Here is a 17699-nt window from a genome sequence, read left to right on the forward strand (position 1 = left end):
CTTGTTGAATAATTACATGCATGCATTCATAAATAAACCGTGGTTCTGAGGTCCCTGAGTGAATCACAGTTTATGCCAATGAAAAATCTAGGCCTTATTTTTGCATCCATGATGAAGACCCAAGACTGCTAAACCCCACACTCAGGGTCTCTGTGTATCGTTGTGCTGGTTGTTCACTGCATGAACAACCAAAGGAATGACTGAGGTCTGAATCCAGCCCTTGCTTTCTATCCCAGATCACGCACCTTGCCGAAGGGCTGCATGAGCCTAGGCAGGGCACTTTTTCTACTTGGCCACGGTCACCATGTGGTGGTGCACTGGGCTGCCCATGGTGGGTATCTAAGAGGCTCTAGAAGCCCTTACCAAGGGTGTGGTGCTCCACCTGCCCCTGCTGGGGGCTACGGAGCTGCAGGAAAGCACTAGGGGGAAAAGGGCAACATGCTGAGCTGCAGGAGCCGGAGACTGAGAATCTCATCTCCCCTCCTCTTCTCTTTTACTCTTGCCTCACGGAAGCACGCCTTTATTTACATTTACTTCCAGAGCACAGGCACTTCAGCAGCTAAAGGGCAGGATTATAACTGCCATTTGGGGAGCCAGAAATTTAAGTCAAGGACAGAAAACATCTGAACACACACAGAGTGACTGGACTGAGGCTGTACATGGTCCCATGTGGAACTTGGATGCATGAAGTGCAGAGGGAGAGCCCGGAGCCTGAGTGGCAAATGTGGAGGGCTGCAGGATATCACACCATGCACCGTCGCTTAGCCTGCAGTCTGGGGAGAGGAAAGGGCTTTCTGCATTTTCTGCGTCTGCTTCTCTGGCATTCACAACACCACCGTGAGTCACGGATTGTGTTAGTGGGGTTGTGGAGTCCTGAGGGCTCCTGGCCTCCAGAAAGCTGGCCCCTCCAGTACCACTACCGTATGTAGCCTCTGAGCTGTGATGCTTGGGATGGTTTACCCATCACCGTCTGAAGCAGATCTTCCCGGGTTCCTCTCAGGACGCTGTGCACTGTAAAATGCCAGGATCAGAGTTATTTATTACTGGCACCTTCCTCTCCAGGCGGCGGACCAATTTCCTTTGCTCCAGATGGCTCTCACAGGCCAGCCAAAGAAGGCACTGCTGGCCATCTGCTTCCTGTTGCCTTTTCAAGCTGGCTAGCCACTCAGCACCAGCTGTCGGTCTAGGCTGCCCCCTCTGGCCTTGCATGTTGCCACGCGAGGCATGGTAGGGCAGGGGCCACGCTGAAATCAGTGTTTGACACTCATGAGGCAGGAAAGCTTCCTTCCAAACCTACCCCAGCCAGCTTCCCTGATGGCAGACGTAAAAGGACTCCTGCCCTGGGACCTCCTATAACAGTGGTACTTCTACTGACTTAATGTGGAATTAAGGGGGGTGACTTTGGGTAGGGGGAGGGCAATGTTTGTGGTGGACACACACGGCAGGATATAACATAATTCTGAATCCCACATAAATAAAATAATTCAATCATAATTTCTAATTTATCCACCCAGTTTTGTTTTGATTTCTGTTCTTTCTAATAAGATGATTATTTATTTGTAATGACAAAATAAACATCGACTCATTACAGAAAATCTGTAAAGTGCAGCTGGAGATTTAAAAAAAAGTCATCTATAATCCCGTGAACCCATAGAGATAATTACCATTTATTTTGTTAAATATCCATTGTCTTTTCTTCCTAGTGAAGTTGAGTTCACATTCTATGTATGATTTTCCTATTTCAGTTTTATGGCTTACTGTTTCCATATAAAAATTTTAAAGTTTAACAAATAAAAACATTTTTTAAAATATATTTTTTCAAATTAAGAATGTATTTTTGTTGACTAATATTACAACACATGGTAATACCTTAATTTACTTAATCCTTCTCTGCGGAACAGTAAGATTTTTCCAACTGTTGCTATTTTAAATAATTCTATAATGAACATCTTTGTGTATAAAACTTATTTCTTATTTCTGTACTTTAAATTTTGTCCTTAGGATCATTCCCTTGAGATAGAATTGCCAGTTTTAAGGAAGATTTACCATGTTGGCAAATTGCTTAAAAAAATATGAGTGCCAGTTTGAGGGTTCCTTCAGCAATAGACATTGTCTTTCTTTTTGCAATTTCAGCTTATTTGGTGCATTTTCCCACGTTAAACCATTAAGTATTAAAAAGTGGGTAGGGGGGGCGCCTGGGTGGCGCAGTCGGTTAAGCGTCCGACTTCAGCCAGGTCACGATCTCGCGGTCCGTGAGTTCGAGCCCCGCGTCAGGCTCCGGGCTGATGGCTCGGAGCCTGGAGCCTGTTTCCGGTTCTGTGTCTCCCTCTCGCTCTGCCCCTCCCCCGTTCATGCTCTGTCTCTCTCTGTCCCAAAAATAAATAAACATTGAAAAAAAAATTAAAAAAAAAAAAAAAAAGTGGGTAGGGTAGAACACTAAACCTGTTCTGCTGCAACAGAACTTCATTTTACCACATTCCAAGCAATGTACCTAGGAGTATACCCTGAGCAGTGATTCAGAAGTGGGGTTACATTGTGAGTCACTGTGGCTGAAAGGGATCTGCTATGCTCCAAGCCCCGGCGAGGTGCTCCTCCTTGAACAATGCTTTCTCATTGGCTCACCTCCATTAGCTGGCTCTGTGGCAGTCATTGATAACCCTAAGTCTTTAATGGCTCCTTCCTGAGGCCAGGTGGCCCCACCTACAGGGAACAGCATGAGTGCTCTGCAGAGTGGTGAGTTAGTGCCAAGTTGGGCATGGTGGTTGGCTTTCGGAGTAAAAGTTCAGCAGGAGAGCTGGAGTCCTGCTAGGAGGACAGGCTGCTTAGAGGCACGGGGGTGAGAGGCCAACACACCTGGCTTCTGTAGACTTCAGTGGATGGGCTGAAGTGCCCAAAGGGTGATGATGTATAATTGCATTATGCTATTGTTATACCACCCGTTGATGGCCTCAGTTCCATTTCTTTAATTCTTTAAAAAATGTTTTTTAATGTTTATTTTTGATGAGAGAAAGAGAGCGTATGCACTTGTACGAGCGGGGCAGGGGCAGAGAGAGATGGAGAGAAAAAAATCTCAAGCAAGCTCTGCACTGTCAGCATAGAGCCCAACGTGGGGCTTGATCCCACAAACTGTAAGATCATGGCCTGAGCTGATATCAAGTCAGACGTTTAACCAACTGAGCCACCCAGGTGCTCCTGTTTCTTTAATTCTATCTTTGCTGAGCCTCTAAAATTTCCCACTAATTAATGCAGTTTTTCCACACTATCCCTGTTCAAATTTGTGCTGTGTCTTCTCTCTGACAACCAAATCTTTCTTATCTTCTCAGGGCACCTCCAATCCCATTTTTGGTTAGTATCCCAGTCATCCTGGACTGCATTTGTCTCTCCCTTTTCTATATCTCCACAGCTTTAAAAATTATTATTGATGCCAAATGTTTTGGCATCTCATCATCTACCATCTTGTGTTTTCTCTGATTTGTCTATATAGGCAAATCTTGTGGCCCCAAAGATATGACAATTTTTTAGAAGAGAACTCTTGAGTCTTTGTTTTATATTTCTAGTTTATCTATACCTTTCCATTGAGCTCCAAACTTATATGGTAAACTATCTACTTGACATCACTCCATGGACAGCACATAACCTAGCATACTCAAGCTTGAACTTGTTCCAGTATTTCCTCTTTGGACTGACGTTCTTTTTTTTTTTTTAAATATGTACATTTTAAAGTTTATTTATTTTTGAGAGAGAGAGAGAGAGACAGAGAGAGAGCAAGCAGGGGAGGGGCAGAGGGAGAGGGAGAGAGAGAATCCCAAGCAGGCTTCACACTATCAGCACAGAGCCTGGTGCAGGGCTTGAAGTCATAAACCGTGAGATTATTACCTGAGCCAAAATCAAGAGTTGGACGCTTAACCAAAGGGGCCACCCAGACGTCCCTGGACTGACATTCTTATTACCTCCTTACCTCTCGTCCCAATCACCAATTCAAAATTTACATACCTGAAATCTTTCCTGCTCTGTCCACACCCTCTGCAAATCTAACCGGTTTACTCACATACGTCCTAGATCTTATCCAATCTTCTTCTATACTACAACCAAAGTGATCTTTGCAAACTCTCAGTTTGATCATGTCATTCCCCACACTTCTACACAACTTATTTTAAACATATTAATAATGACTTCTCTTTCTTGTCCTTTTGAAATTTATTATTATGGTAAAAATATGTAACATAAAATTTCTCATTTTAACCAGTTTTAAGTGTATAATTCAGTGAAATTAAGTACATTTCCAAAACTTTTTCAGCATCCTAAATAGAAACTCTATTATTATTAAGCAATAACTCCTCATTTCCCCCATCCAGTACCTGGTAATGTCTACTCTACTTTCTTTCTCTATGAATTTGCCTATTTTAGTTGTTTGATATGGGTAGAATCATACAATATTTGTCTCTTTGCATCTGTTTTTTTTTTTTTTTACTTAGTATAATATTTCTGAGGTTCATTCATGTTGTAGTACACATCAGAATTTCATTATTTTTTATGGCTGAATAACATTCCACTGTATGGATATACCACATATTGTTGATTCATTCACCTATTGATGGACACTTCATTTGTTTCCACCTTTGGACTATTGTGAATGATGCTGCAGTGGACATTGGCATACAACTATCTGTCTGAGTCCCTGTTTTCAATTATTTTGCCTTCCTTTGAATTTAATATTTATTATTTATTATTTATTTTTTAAAGTTTATTTAGAGAGAGGGATAGAGTGGGGAAGGGGCAGAGAGAGACAGGGAGAGTGAAAATTGATGATGCGGGAGAAAGAAAAGAGAATGTCTGTGGTGATATCCTTGAACACAGATGGAGAGGATGGGGTCCAGTGGCAAGCAAAGGGTTGTCCTTAGATAGGAGTCCTGACAGTTTATGCCTTGTATAACAGAAGGAATGTGAGTGTATAGGGGCATGTAGAGGGGCTGGTAGATGTGGTTAGGAGTGTGTAGTTTTCTTCATGTTAATTTTATTTCCGTAGACAAATTGAAACGAAAGCCATTGACCAAGAGTGAAGATGGAGGAGGAGAGCCTGGAGTTTGTCAAAGCAGAGGGTATTAAATGCCTATCGAGAAGAGTGAGAGAAGGAAGAGATGAGGGAAATGTAGTTGATTTTATAGGCAGTGCCATGGGCCCATGTGACAGATTGCTCATCATGAATTCAAGTGCGATCTATCAGTATCGTTGTGTGCTCTTTTTCCCCCAACTACAATACAGGTACAAGTAAGGAGTAAGCAGAGCTGGATTAATCAGAATTGGGAGATTTTTTTTTTCAGGTGAGTCAACAGGGGAAGGTGTGGGCATATATAAGGAAGTGTTACAATGATGGACCATGATCTCTAAGCCCAGTAAAGATGGAAGCAAGGACCTGAATGGAGGGAAGGGCAGTGAATAACGGCGGGCATACCACCTCTGCTTCATTCTTAGACATCTAAATCCAGCAGCACACTAAGCCTACTAAAAACTGAAGACTCACCAAAATATCTTTTACATGAACTCAAGTGATGATATTCAAAGTTATGAATAAAAATCCTTTTACACATTTTTTTTCTTATAGGGAACAACAATTAAGTGTGTGTTATCATTGCTCAAGGCAAGAAAACAGCAGTAGTCTGTTCATGACTAAACATGTTAGTGCTTAAAAATATTCCAAGTCAATATTTAATTAACAAATTGCCATGCTCATTTCACAGATGGCATGATATGAGAAGGTTATCTATAGAATGAAGAATTAATGAATCCCTGCCAGGAAAACATGGGAATAATATATATATATATATATATATATATATATATATATATATATATACACATACACACACACACACACCCTGATAATCAAAACCATAAACAGAGGAAATTAAAAGATTGAGCAGCAGTCACTGAAAACATCCTTGTGTCAGAATATCTAAAGAAAGCAGCTTATGTAGAATGCAGGAGACTTCTCTTCTGTGGTCTAAATCTGGAATACAATAAACTATTTCAGGCACAGTAGGCATAAAACTCATTATTCAATGAGTTGAATGAATGACTACACGATGATGATCAGCCATCTTTCCAACATGGCATTTACATGTAACACAATCTCCTGTATCACTAGCTCCATGTAGGTTCAAAAATGGCTGGTCAGAGTGAAAAGGCTTCTGATTGTTCATGCACCATGTTTCCCCCAGCCATGCAGTGCTTGCAGCTCACTGCACTGGTGATCTTCTTTCACACCCTTCTTTCATACCCTTTCACTTGTCCTGCAAGTCCTATTCTTTTGGTCTGAAAATTGCTTGTTGTGAACCCCCACATTGTCATCCCCATGACCTCTCGCCTACCTCTAGCTCGTCTCCCTGGAAACTCCTTTCCTTTCCAGCAGCAATTTGAGCATCACCTTCTCTGGGAAGCCTTTTCAAATCTACCTGTTTTGGGCCCCAGTTCTTGCACCTCTCCGGATTAGTGGAACTCTTCTACTTTGCAGGCCTCAGTCACTTGCTAAGTGGAGAGCCCTTCCCCTGCCATCTTCTGTACCTCCTCTACACAAACCCCTGATACTGCCATCTTTCTCAGCCTTGCCCAGATGAAGCTCTTTTTTACTATGAATGCACCCCCTTAGCCCCTCTTCTCGTGGCTCAGTAAAGTGTTAACATAGGAACTTTGGCCTAAGTTCTGATTTCTACACAAGTGTCTGTCCTCCAAAATTCTATAGCAACCAAGGCATACCTCTGCCTTAACTTTTAATAACCTTTGTTGTGAGTGTTGGTTTACTTTTAGAGGTATTCTTAAGGGTAGAGTCTTTGTTTCCTTCCATCTGATTACCTAGCATCGCATTTTGAACATAGTAGGTAAGTGTAGAAACAATTGTTAATTAATGGCTGTAATAACACACTAATATACAACAAATTTAAAAACAGACAGTTCTGGGGTGCCTGTGTGGCTCAGTCGGTTAAGCATCTGACTTTGGCTCAAGTCATGATCACATGGATTGTGAGTTCGAGCCCCACGTCGGGCTCTGTGCTGACAGTTTGGAGCCTGCAGCCTGCTTCGGATTCTGTGTCTCCCCCTCTCTCTCTGCCCCTCCCCTCCTTGTGCTTTGTCTCTCTCTCTCTCTCTCTCTCTCTCTCAAAAATAAATACACATAAAAAATAAATAAAACCAGACAGTTTCTTAGGCATTTTTATTTTCACTCCTTATTATATGGAGGAACAAATCTGAGGCCAAGAGAAATTGAAGGATGTTTTCCAAGGTCATGCAGCTACTGAGTAATAGGACTAGAACTACCACATTCGTTTCCTGATCACACAGCACTATTTTCTTAATTGGAAGCGATTGCTTCCATTCATACGAGAGGAAAACAATACCAGGACCAATCTGACAAACCTGTGTTTCTCCAAGCCACTTAAAGTCTCTGGATTAAAATATAAAACTGGTTAAGACTAACAATGGGAAACAGTGTTTCTTTGGCTCTATCCCCACCATCCTACAAAGTTCCTGGTGTCTCTTTTTACTGGGTAACTCCAGGTGGTATCTAACATGTGATCACAAACAGCCCTGCCAGCTCCCACGTGGCACCTGCCATTGCATTCACTTTCTACTTCAACTTCTGGCATGATATCCATGGCCAGGGCTTCTACGTGTGCACCTACAGGTTTGGCACACCTACAGAGCTTCAGGGGCTTCTCCTGCTGCTTCACATCCCACCAGCACTGACCACTAATGCCTGCTCTGGGCCCTGTTTTATTTTTCAGGATACCTGTATACTGGTTGGCTCCTTGCCCAGGAGCCAGTGTGTGGAAGCCATGCTCCCATAGTAGCCTGAAACAGGGAAAATTTCCTGCACCTCCTCAACTCTAGTACCATATTCTGGACCTCAGGGGACAGAATATTACTGCCCAGGGCTCCTAGAGTACAGCAGAATTATCTGTTTATTCGTTCTTAATCACATCTTGAGGTCTCAGATATGAATCTCCGGAATTGGGTCACAGTAACTGGACAATCTGAGCAAAGTCATAATTGTGGAATATGGAGGAGGTACAAGGAAGGGGAAGCTTACCAAGCCCCCAGCCCCATCATGACATGCTCCCCAAAATACCCAATGTCCTGGTGTAAGGGTCAGCCCATGGTCTATCTTTGTCTCATCGGTGAGCTAAGAATAATTTTACAGTTTTACAAGGTGATAAACACAAAGAATAAAGAAGAATATGCTGCAGAAACCTGTGTGACACACAAAGCTTAAAATATTTACTGTCTCTTTACAGAAGGTTTGTGTAGTCTTGTCATAGAGGGAAAACAAAACACAACAATTAGAAATGGGAACTATAGCAATGCACAGTATGAGCTATGTAATTGTAAACTATAAGTCAATTCCGTATGTTCTGAGATTATATTAAAATCTTGCATGTTTCAGCATGATGGTTAAGAAAAGCATAGAGAAGTGAGTTTCATGTGATGATGAATTGTCACTGCCACAGCAGATGATGGCTCTGCCTCGAGCCTATTTGACCTTGTGCTGCCTCCAATCGTAATGCCTGACCTACCTAGCATTGGAGGGAGGCTCCATTCTCTCACACCCTGTCCCATTGTTCTTCCTCTTCCTTTTTTACTCTTGTTGATTTTCTATAATTTTTTAGGGGAGTGGCTGAGCATATTGCTTTTCTATTTTTTAACCGAATGCAGTTGAAAACCATAATAGAAAAAATAAGTTATCATCAATACTCCCAGAGTCCAGAGATGACCACTGATAACACATGGCTATGTATTATATTCAACTCATTTTTCTTTTCTTTTTTCTTTAAAAAAAGTTTTTTTTTAATGTTTATTTATTTTTGAGAGAGAGAGAGTGAGTGCCAGTGGGGGAGGGGCAGAGAGGCGGCGGGGGTGGGGTGGGGGGAGACACAGAATCCGAAGCAGGCTCCAGGCTCTGAGCTGTCAGCACAGAGCCCGACGCCAGGCTCGAACCTGTAAACTACAAGATCATGACCTGAACCAAAGTCGGACGCTCAACCGACTGAGCCACCCAGGCTCCCCTCAAGTCATTTTTCTATCCCTATCACGTGTGTCCATATATATATTTTAAATCCTACAGGCAATTTAGTAAGTAGAGTTCTAGGCCACCAAGCAGGAGAAAAGCACAGGTGGCCCACTGGAGCCCCTGGTAACATGCTCATGGGAGAGAACCAGGATGGGCTTAGCATGGAAATGGGGAAAGAGGCATCTGGGAGCTGTGGCTGTCCCATTGTTCTGGCACCCAAAGGGAGTACTTTACATGGGTCTTCCCTCCTCCCAGAACAGAGATCCTCAGGCTTGTCCGTAGATAAGACTCTTGGGAGTCTTAGAGCACAGATTTCTTCAGCTTTACCAAGAGAGGAATTAATCTGAAGACAAACACAGTTTAGAGTCATACTGAGGTCCCTGCTACATCTGAAAATAGATTTGATTTCTGCTTAACTTTATCTCAGTTTGGTTTAAAATAGACTGAAATTATAAATATTTGTTTCCTCTTTGCTGAAAACTTCCTTCCAGGCTTGATCTAAATGAAAAATTTAATATTTTTTTCAGAAATGTGAGGATGATTATTTTTCATTTATATTTTCTTTGCCTTTGAAATTTAAATTCCTGTGCCCCTTTTGGCTGGTTGTTTACTAGTTCATCATTGGTAGATAAAGGTTCGATATGCCAAGAAATATTCTAGGTGCCAGCAACACAAGAAAATGAAAACCTTGCCATGTGCTATTGGTTTATTTATTCATTTGAGGTTATCACTCCATTTCTGTTTTCTAAGCATCAATTAACGATAGCAGCAAAGTAATGTCTTCTTCTCACTTAGAAGAAAAAGAAGTTTCAACATTAATCCAGTATATACCTCTTAGCTTATTAATGTTAGATTAAAACAATAAAAATTGTGACACTCCTGTCACAAGTGTGCTTAACTTTTTTTATCACGTGTTTATTTTACTTTTGCTTTTTCAAAGTGTAATGATGAGAGAGGTTTCCATAAAAGTGGCACCAGTTGTCAGTCAGCTCCTGCTGTCTTTGTGGTGTGGTCTCTAATTAGCCAGTTTATTCTCCAAGCCTCAGTGTCTTTGTGTGTGTGTGTGTGTGTGTGTGTGTGTGTGTGTGTGTGTAAAACACAGCATCAATTTGTTTTTTGTTAATCCCTTTTAGAGGACATTTGAAGAGTGAAATAATGTCCATAGCATTTTATGTTTTATGTTTCTTGGAAGAGCAGTTCTTTGTATCATTTTAAGGACAAGTTCTCTGGAAGAACCTGAAGATTCAACCAAGATGGTATTAGAAATGCCACACTGAGAACACGACCAGGAAAATGAACCTGCCTAGGTGGTTGATGATGGTAAACAACTTAAAGCCTTGTGTTGCTAGCTTTTCAGTGCAAGCTTCTCTTTAGTTATTCTTCAGCCATGATCACATTTTAAATCCTAAGTGAGAGAAGAGATTTGATTTGATAGAACTTTGATACCACAAATTTGGAATAAATACATCCCACAATAGTACCTGTATCTTCCCTTCATCTTTCTGGAGACCCTTTTTTTTTTCAATCTCTTCTCTATCTTGGCTTGTTGTAGAGGCTTACTGAAGCACAGTAGAGCCTAAGTAAGTCAAACGGAAAAGAAAAAAAATTGATTGTTTTAAAACCTATAGTAGAAGTTTTCCTGGATGATTCTCTGGATTAACCAATGTTTGTCTTCACTGTATAAACTATCCCAACGGATGTCCACAGCCTACTGAATACTTGCTGTTCTCTATTAAGTTTACATACTTCTCCCTCCAGTTGAATTATACATTTACTAAGATTCTATTGTGTTTACCCTTAAACTGGATTAGGCTAGCTGTATTTATTATAATGATCTAATTTGATCAAATTTTGCCAAAAACTTTTTAAAACATGAGTTTGAAAGAAAATTATTTTTTCCCAATAAAAGCTATAGCTACTCAGGAAAGGAATATAAAAATGAATCTCAAAAATAATTACTATTGGATTAGATTTAGACAAGTAGCTATAGAAGATTGGGATAAAGTAACAAAAATCTGGGATAGCAGTCAAATTGTTTGAAAAACATCTATAAGTTCTTTTTCCATTACAAAAAAACCCTAAAGCTGGAAGTTGTAGAGGTGAATTATAGATATGTTTTAAGAAAGAAAAACAATATGGAACTCCAATCAATAGAACTGTGATTAAAGAAAATATATACCAGTAAAGGAGTAAGAAAAGATATAAATCATTAGATGTACACACAGTGATGTGGTTGGATCTTAAAAATACTATGCTGAATGAAAAAAGTAAACAATTTAATAAAACAGTAAAACAGTACCATATGTATAAGTTTAGATTTGTATACATGAAACAAAAATGCACATTTCTTAAGAACTCAGATAAATAAAAAATATATATATTAAACATACAAGGCATCACTGCTTTGGAGAAGGAAAGAGATGGGAATGGGGAAAGGATAGAAGAGAATAAATATATATAAAATATACAAGAGAGGCCCTTTATATTGGAAAATAAAGTTAATGTGTTATGGTCTGAGTAGTGTGGTAAATTCATCCCTTTTTAACAGTTGTTCTCCCTCCCCCCCCAATACTGTAAGAACCTAGAAAACAAGAGAGATGATGACAGCATTCAAGGGAGGCCAACAGAATTTATAGTTGGGAAAGCATATGGATCAGGGAGGTAATTATCTTAGCAGACCAGAGAAATCTGAAACCTCAGTGCTTGCAATGGTGGAAACTACCAAGAAGGTTAGTTTCTTGTTAGTTGATTCTTGCTATAGAAGGTCAAAAGACTCAGCAACAAGAGATGCCAGGTATGTCTGGAGGCAGGGGTGCAAGTATACTTGGAAATGGGAATGACTGAAATTTAGCTCAAAGAACAGATAGAACCTTGAGTCCCTTCCTCCAACCTATGCAGTCAGGTAGCTTCCCTTCTTTCAGTGCCAGGGAGGCTGAGAAGTTTACTTTCTAGAGTGGAGGATCACAGATGGTTGGAATGGGAATAAGGCCATTTGAAAACTGGTGAATAGAGAAAACTAGTCTATACTGAATGGTGCATCTCTTGAGCTTCTCTTTCTTTCTTGTGTCCCAGGACCCTGTCAACTGGGTTTATATCTACACCTGCATCCCCAGTTAGGACATTGGAGAATCTGACTCAGCAAGAGAAAAGACCTCTGGATAGTTACAACTGGGGATCTCTCAATGAAATGGTCAGGTCCTACCTTACCACCTGCAGTGAGCAAACTAGCTTGTTCCAGAAACAGAGCTTCAATCAGCTTCTTGGCAACTCACTCTTACATGTACATGGGCAGTCAAGGATCACCAGAAGTCAATTTTAAATAGTAATTTTATATTATAAAACTGGATTCTGGATTATTTGTGTTTTGAATTAACCATGTCTTTGTCCTCTTTCCCTTGTCTGAGACTTTGCCTATGATCCTTACATGAATGAAGATCTATGTAAATCTTAACCATGTTCCCTAATATTAAAGTAGCCTACATCTGGTTGGCTAAAAAGATTTCACAAGTGTTTCTTCCAGGAGAGAAAATGGAACTTAAATATGGAGGAAAAATGTACTCCTTTGACATCAGTTCTGTAGCAGCTGGCCTGCCCTCATCACATTTCCATCAATTGGGAACCTCCTGTAATGATGTGGGTCTTCCAGTTGGACTAAAATGGGAGATAATTGCATTGGGTTCAGACACATTTTGATTGGAATCAAGGTCAGAGCATTTTGTCATCTGCTGTTTTGAGTTGTACATACATGTGTACATGTGTGCTTGTGAGTGTATATGTGTATTTACCCCTTACCCAATTATGCACACATAAATATGCACTATTGCAAACCGGTGAGTGAAGCTTTTTGAAAGGAAATATACCAGGCTGCTGGTACACCTTGGCTTTTCTCCCTGAAAAATCAGTAATTTGGCAAAATAGTCAAAACCCCGGAGGAGATGCCCTGTTTGCTGAACTCAGAGCTATCCATGTGACCATCCAGCAGGACTCTGCCAGTTTTGTCACCAGTGAATGTCGTGGCTGATGAATTAAGGCCTGGATACAATCTCTAGAGAGTATCTCTAGCTTTACTATAGTAAAAAAGAAAGAGAGAGACAAAGAAATGCTTGGAGAAGGACTTTCTTATCATGGTTTTGGCTTTCCCATTAATCTTCCTTTCTGCCCATGATGCCCTTGTGCACTGTTGCCTTTAAGAGTTGCCTTTAAGCTGGAAGTACTCACTCCTGCAAGATGAGTTCAACTGTTCAAATTTCCCTCTCTTACCTTCCTATGGAACGTATGAAGACAAATGTTCCTGCTGCTGACGAAGACAAAAACACTGCTGAGTTTCTTAGGAAGTACATTAACCATACTTTTTATATTCTGTATTCTGATGCCTTGACATTTGAGGCTTTGCTGGCCTTGGAGGAATGCCCCTTCCAGGGCTAGCCAATTTAGGCAAAGTAAGCAACTTGCCTGGGAGGATGCCTTTCAAATGCAAACCAACCAATTCAGAGCCCAGGTTCCCAATCACTTCCTTTATCAGCCTCTCAAATTATGGGCTATTATCTACTAATCACCTCATGGCCAGATATCAGATAACCAGGGAGAGCCCATTGAAATTATTCAACCTAGCCAATTCTAAGCTTACTTACTCTGCCTCTTGTGTTCCTTCCCGTGGAAACCAGAATAAAAACTCTGTACCAGGTTTTCCTCCACTCTGTCTACTTCCTGACTGAGCCTAGTGCTTCTCCTTATGGCCCTCCATGATGTAGCATGCTCATCCTCTTGGGAATTATGAGTAACTGTCATTTTAATGGCAATAGTCTCCTGATTGGTTGGCCTAACCATTCTTAAATACTAATAATACCAATTGAAAGAGGGAAAGCATGCTGTATTGAGTGGCAAATTACAAGAAACTATCTCTTGAAGTATGGTTCTTCCATGAGACTTTCTCTGATCTCATCAATTTGCAATGAACGTATACTCTTATGAACATAAGGTATCACTGCCTATGACGCTCATTTAGAGACATACAGACATTTAGACTTGTGCTACTTCAAAATAACATATGTCTGTTGTTTAAATTTCTTGTGTATGATCTTGTTCTTCCAAATGAAATATAAATTTCCTTAAGAAATAATTTCTCAGGTATATAATTTTCACTATCTTCCAGAAATAACTAATGAACTAATGAATGAATGAACAAATGTAGCTTACTAAATTTGACCCAAAACTCACAAAGATCTTACTTTTTTTTTTCCTTTCTGAACTTTCTCTTTGCAGATCACTTTGTATGACTTCTGATAAGTTCAAAATTGCAAACCTGGCTAAGTGTTTTCTTCAAATCAATAAATATATAAGCCTAATAAATACTGAATTATTTTGTTGGAGAAATGAATAAAGTACTGTGCCAAAGATGGCCGACAGGACTAAAACAAGCTCTGGTCTTTAGCTTAGAGATCCCTCTTCCGGATTCTTCTTGCCCTGTTTGCTGCACGAAAACCCCACAGATATGGAAGCTGACAACTATAAATTACCTTTCCCACTTGCATTCAGTGCTCAGATCTTTGGAGAAATGGTCTCCTCTGAGCCCGCTGGTGTTAAATAAATCTCCAAGCCACCCAGATCTCTGAGTGCCACTTTGTTTTTCAGCCAGCGTTCCAGCCTGCTTCTGTAACAATTTCTCTATATTTATAATAACATGATTGTTAAGCATCCCTAGCTTGTTTGCCCTCTGTAGGAATAGGAAAGCAATATTGTGTGCTGGTAAACAGGACTGTTTTTGATCCAGACAGACCTAGCTGAAATATTAGCTCTCCTATTTATTAGTTATGTCTTTGGTCAAGTTACTTGATATTTTAGATCTTCAGCTCCTTTACCTATAAAACAGGGATAATAATACCTATCCTAGAGGGATTTGATAAGGATTACACATGCAAAGTTATTAGCATAGTACTGGTATATGGTAGATATTCAGTAAGCAGTATGATTGTACATCTTGCTTTGCTTGGAATGCTATTTATTCCTGTTTGCTAACGTAATTGTTAACAGCACACTTTTTTTTCCTCCTAAAGTTTGAAGTTTGGAAAATAAATTGTCCTGTTAATAAATGTACTTTTAAATGTTTTATGCTGATCACTACTTAAATATATGTGAAAAGAATATATACCTGTGAATGAATACACAATTATGTTGGGGCTGCGTTGTCATGTCATCCTTTACAATGTAGTCCACCCCTTGGGGCGCCTGGGTGGCTCAGACCATTGAGCGACCAACTTCGGCTCAGGTCATGATCTCACGATTTGTGAATTCGAGCCCTGCATCAGGCTCTGTGCTGACAGCTCAGAGCCTGGAGCCTGCTTCTGATTCTGTGTCTCCCTCTCTCTCTGCCCCTCCCCGACTCATGCTCTCTCTCTGTCTCAGAAATAAAGAAATATTAAAAAAATTTAAGAGAAAAAAACCCAATATAGTCCCCCCCCCCATGCATTTGTCTCCATTGTTGAGAAGCAGAATATGGTATAGCGGCTAAAAGCACAGACTTAGGAGCCAGACAGCCTGGGGTCAAATCCCAGTCATGCCACTCTCCACCTGTGTAAGTTTAGAGACTCCATCTGACTCATATGTCTCAGTTTCCTCACCAGTAAAATAATACAATAAAAACATTACTTTTATCATAGGGTGTCATGAAGCTGAAAATCAGTGCATGTATTTTTAAATGCTTACAATAGTGTCTAGCACATAGCAAGCCCTCTGTAATGTGAGCAGGTACTGCTGTTGCCTCCATGTCAGTGGCACCTAAATTGAGGTCAGCTTGATTCTCTTTCCTGTGAATTGCCACTGGTATAGAAAGCAACCCTAATACTGCCTTCAGTTCAGCCTACATGTCTGCATAAATGTCCTAGAAGATAAAGTCCTAGAGGGGGTTTGCACAATAACATGTGTGATTGTTCAAGATACAAAGATGCTTTAATAATGTTGTGGACTGCATTATATCCACCCCCCTCCCAGTTCATGTTGAAACCCTAACCCCCAGTGTGACTCTATTTGCAGGTAGGGTCATTAAGAAGGTAACTAAGATTAAATGAGGTCATAAGGTTGGGACCCTAATATGATTGAACTGGTCCCCTTATAAGAAAAGGAAGAGATGGGGTGGCTGAATGGCTCAGTTGGTTAAGCGACCGACTTTGGCTCAGGTCACATCTCGCGGTTTGTGAGCTTGAGCTCCGCATCGGGCTCTGTGCCGACAGCTCAGAGCCTGGAGCTGCTTCGGATTCTGCATCTCCCTCTCTCTCTGCTCCTTCCCTGCTCACATTCTGTCTCTTGATAACAAATAAACGTTAATTTTTTTTTTTTTTAATAAGAAGAGGAAGAGGCACCAGAGATCTCTCTATGCACATACAGAGAAGAGGCCATGTGAAGACAAAGCAGAAAGTGGCTGTCTGCAAGTCAGGAAGAGAGTCCTCACCAGAAACCAATCCTGACAGCACCTCAGTCTTGGAATTCTGGCCTCCAAAACTGAAAAAGTAAAATTTCTGTTGTTTAGCCCACTTAGTCTGTGATATTTTGTTCTGGCAGTCTGGGCAGATTAATGCAGATAATAAAGACTGTGGTCCAAGTATTAGTGTAGAAAGAAAAATCTACGTCTAATTTGGGAACTGGATTAAAAACAGTAGAGGGAGAATTAGTAGCTCAAGCGATGCCAAATGAAAAGCTGATATTGTAAATATGTGAACCTGCTCAAGGATGATACAAAAGAATAGTGAGGACTGTGATCAATCAGACAGTATGCATCCTATTTAAAGACACTGAAATCTAATCTTCTAAAGCCCCCATACAGGCTAAACAGAACACATCTACAGGATACTGGTCCTTTGGCCCTGCTCTAGCGAATGTCTCTGGAAGTACAGGTGAGTTAGATTGTTCTCTGGAGAACACAGATATGGGGTTTCATGAGTGAATAGAATCCACCCAAGTTGAGAGATGAGAAAAGAGGGTACCAGAGAGGAAGCATAGTAGTGAGCAGGTTGCCAACAGAATCCACTGTTAGGACTGTTAATGTGACACAGATTAATTTTGTTGGAGAAGAGGCACCATATAAAGCAGACTGGAAAATGGGAATGGAAAGGTTCAGTCTGCATTTGGCTACAAATTCTGGACTAGTAAATTTGGACATCAAGTGGTTCATTTGAGCAATAGAAAGTTATCATAAAAGCATTCAGTAAATTGTAGGTACCTGTTAGGATGTTTGGGAGAAAGAAGGAATTGGCATGAGTTCCTGTGATGGCACATAGTCAATACAGTCAGGTTTGCCACTTACTGGGGAGTTGTATATTGGAGGGAAGCAAATCACCTGAGGATCTTGTTAAAATGTAGATTCTGATTCAGTAGGTTTGAGATGAGGCCTGAAGTTCTACATTTTGAACAAACTGATGATGATGATCTTGCTGGTCCCTAACCACACTGTAAGTTGCAAGGAAATGGACAACCTCTAAATATACTTGTAGTCCCTTGATTTTACTATGTATCATGCTGAGAAAACTGGCTGAAAATTTGCATTCAGTATCAGCTTGAGTCATTCTGCTCATCCCTAGTGATGAAATTGTGTATTCCAGAATGCCAAGTCAAACCTTGAAAAAAAAAAAAAAAAAAAAAAAACAAC

This window comes from Lynx canadensis, chromosome C2 (genome assembly GCF_007474595.2).
Source record: "Lynx canadensis isolate LIC74 chromosome C2, mLynCan4.pri.v2, whole genome shotgun sequence".
Lineage (NCBI taxonomy): Eukaryota > Metazoa > Chordata > Mammalia > Carnivora > Felidae > Lynx > Lynx canadensis.